The sequence below is a fragment of the Bos indicus x Bos taurus genome, chromosome 2, assembly GCF_003369695.1.
Source record: "Bos indicus x Bos taurus breed Angus x Brahman F1 hybrid chromosome 2, Bos_hybrid_MaternalHap_v2.0, whole genome shotgun sequence".
Lineage (NCBI taxonomy): Eukaryota > Metazoa > Chordata > Mammalia > Artiodactyla > Bovidae > Bos > Bos indicus x Bos taurus.
In genome coordinates, this window is record NC_040077.1 from 26,888,046 (window position 1) to 26,892,016 (window position 3,971).

A 3,971-nucleotide genomic window follows, 5' to 3' on the forward strand; every position below is an offset into this window, starting at 1 on the left:
TCATTCTGAAGTAATCAGCAAGGGGGCAATTTACTTTAACAGGAACTCTCCGACAGGCCTTGGAGTCAAATGGAGTAACTTTGTTAATGCCTCATTTGCTACTGTTAATCAATAATCAAATTAGCTGATTTCTAGATTCTCATCTACAAAAGTAAGAAAAAAAGAAGAAAAGGAAGGATTCAGTCAGTGTCTAACCTTAGAACCCTTGACTGTTGATGACATGGAACGAACTCTCAGTGTATCAAACACTATTTAGGAATTAGATATCCCCCAAGAGAATGTATTGTTTTCAAACTGGTTTCCTTAAAGAGTTAATTAGCCTCTCGTAGAGGAGCAGTTTACCTTCAGCACCATTTATTAATGCCTTGGTGATTCCACTTGGAACTGCCCATGTTGGTAAGCAGCGCTCTTAAGAACTATTTACAATTAACACTATTATCTCCTTTCTTATTTCATTCAAAATAAAGATCAGAATTAGAGAGGAAACCAGGCTATAGGGAATACAAACTTTAAGATGTATTTAATGAAAGAGTAACAGCATCATGATTTAATGAATTCATGTGTTGGTTTAAGGCAGATGCTGAAGAAGTGAAATGCTGACTTCACAGCTGCCTGTTGCCTAAGCCTGGGTCAGATTTACACAGGAAACTGAGTGCTTGTTTTAAAGACTTCTACACTCTTGTTCATTAAAATTAGAATGTGTTGTGGAGGAAAGTGTGTAGAGTCTAGCACTGCTACCTTTGTGTAAAAATGGGTGCAGGGAGGACTCTCTATGTCCATATTTATTTACACATTTCAGGAAGGCCTTGTGAGAAGCTACTAGCTAGGGACTAGAGGCCTGGTGGGAGGAAAACTAGGTTTCCATTATACACACTCTGAATGCTTTCATTTATTTAAACCTCATCCATTGATAAAAGCAAGTGCATGTTTTGGATAACTGCACACACTTCTGGTTGATAAGGTAGGTGGAATTAGGGGAGAGATGGATTGGGAAGTTGGGTTTACCAGATGTAAGCTATTATATAAAGAACCAATAAGCAACAAGGTTCTACAGGGTACCTACAAGGTATACAGAAAATGATATTTTCTATCCTATGATAAGCCATAATGGAAAATAATATTAAATATATATATATATATATATATATATATATATATATCTCAAATCACTGTTGTGCAGCAGAAACTAATACAACATTGTAAATCAACTATACTTCAATTAAAAAGTTACTAATAAATATATATTCCCCAGGGAATGTCCCTCTTTCTTTTGATTTTCCTACTACAGCTTAGCTCTGCCTCTCTTTCCATCTCTTCCTGAAAGTGGAGTATTTGAACTATTCAAAGGCATGGACATTCCAAGCTCCTTGGAACCTCGAAGAATCCTTCCAGGCTCTGGGCATGGTATGAAGTTCAGCGGAAGTTCATCTTGAGGTCTGTGAGCTCCTCTTTGAGCACGGCACCCCTCCTTTCCCCTTGTCAGAGGCTAAGACAAGCTTTCAAGGCTTGAAGAAACAATACTCCAGACCTTGTGAGAAGCTGGGTGAGAGACATTTGGCCTATGGCTTCCTCAGGCTTTGGAGACTGGGAATTCTTTGCTGTCTCTACTGGTATGTGCTATATCTGAGGAAAGCCCCTTGCCCCAATCACAGATTCTTAGGTTTGCGAGTCTGCAAACGTCAACCAAGTCAGCCACCCCAACCCCCTGTTACTTGAGTCCCTTCTCCAGCATTTGTACGCCAAGGGCTGTCCTTCCTGTGCTCACCCACCAGCTGTGCTTGCCTTCAGGCAAGATTTTACTGGCAAAAAACCACCTCCTTATATGATGCTGAACTTGAATTTCTTGTAACTTTCACCCATGACCCTGGACCTTTCTCTTTGCCATCTGGAAAGGAGTTTAATTCCTGTTTCACAGGGAGCCTCCTTCAGGCGGGTTGTCTTCCCTCAGGCTCTCCTTCCAAGTAAACAACATAAGAGTTTTCAGCTCTGCTCCAGCTCCTACTCGATTTCCTGGCCCCCTTCTTCAGAATATCTGTGGCCACACAAGAGTGGGGTTCAGATCAGTGAAGGCTCAATTTTACCAGCACTCTGAGCAGTTGGGAGGAGACATAGCCATCATCAGCCTTACTCTCTATGTTGTAAATTTAAAGTTTAAACCAAGATTGAAACATCATTTACATTTTTCTTCCTTGTGAGGGATGGTGGAGGAGGGCTTTTACATCATCACATCATTACATCACACTGTTGCCTCATTTTGAGCTGATGTTACATGAAATGCCTCAGTCACTTCCACAACGTGGCTCTGAGTCCCATGCTTGCTTTATTGGAACCACAGCGAGGCCCTGCTTCCTTCCCTTTATCATTTTGTCTTGCTAGTCCATGGTTCGGAGAAGGCAATGGCACCCCACTCCAGTACTCTTGCCTGGAAAATCCCATGGATGGAGGAGCCTAGAAGGCTGCAGTCCATGGGGTCGCTAGGAGTCGGACAGGACTTAGCGACTTCACTTTCACTTTTCACTTTCATGCATTGGAGAAGGAAATGGCAACCCACTCCAGTGTTCTTGCCTGGAGAATCCCAGGGACGGGAGAGCCTGGTGGGCTGCCGTGTATGGGTTCGCACAGAGTCAGACACTACTGAAGCAACTTAGCAGCAGCAGCAGCAGCAGTCCGTGGTTAAAACTCACAGACGCATTCCAGACCCAGATTGTGTTTTATGGTTTTCCTCTGGTGAGCTGACAAACCTCTTCATCTAAGTTGATGGTAAAAGTGCTTCTCTCTGGGGCAGAACTTGGGTCAGATTCTGTTCCCTTTAGAAGGGAAGGCATGCCAGTGGAGGGAGGGGACATGAAGAAGACTTGAGCATTTGGAGAGTTTTTGTTCTTTTTTCCACTTGGATCTTCCTTGCAGCACACAGGCTCTTCACCATGGTGCACAGGCTTATCTAGCTGTGGTACAAGGCACGTGTAATCTTAGTTCCTTCACCCAGGATTAAACCTGCATTCCCTACTCTGGAATTCTTAACCAATGGACCTCCAGAGAAGTCCCTTAGAGAGTTTTCTGACCAGACTCCTTTTTTTCCCCTTACCCCCTTACGGTCATAATGAGCACTGGAATTTGTAAAGTGTGGAGATAGATAACTGTATTTCTGCTCGTGAAAACAAGTTGAATTTCTTAGAAGGGTATTAGCAGCAGTGGGTAGAGAGTAAGGAGGAAAATGAGAAGAGCTTACACTTCTCTCAAGGGTTCAAGAACATGGAGAAGGAGCCAGGAGGTTCATTGTCTTATGCTTTCAGTACTCAGAACTTTAGCACTTTTCATTTAGGATGGCTATAGAGTTCCAGAAAAAAAAATTGAAAAAAACATTTTGGGATTAAAGTCCACTGTTAATTTTTCTCTCTCACTCTCTTCTTTTTTTTTGAAGAGGAAATGTAGGAATTATTATGGTTAAAAGCGACTTGGACATTAGGATCCTCTTTTGTAAGATGGGTCAGTAAAAGTAACTGTTGTGTAATAGTTGTAAAGATTATGTGAGAAAATGCAGGAAGAGTCCTCTGGGTGAACCCTGACTCATTTGAAAGGCTCCGTGAACACACTATTATTATCATGATGGCTGTGGAAACAGTGGCCGTTTTCCCCCCCTCCTCTCCACTGATCATTTTTGGCTCAAAAATAATGAAGAACACTCTATTAACTAGAGCTAGTCAACAAGGTAATTAGAGGTGGAGATCTTCCCATTTTTCAGCGGTACTGGAGCAGAAACGGGTCCTACTGGGAATGTTGTTAGTGGAAATTGCTCTGTGAGACAGTCTAAGCTATCTGTTCTGCTCAGCCAAGTCGGAGTGTCCAGCTACATTCCTAGTAATATCTTCAGTGTGTTAGTGGTAGGAGGGCCAAGTGCTTCCTTGGCCCAGCTAAGATCCCCTCATTTCTCTCATTAGTATTTCCAGGGCTAGAGGCAGCCACAGTGACTA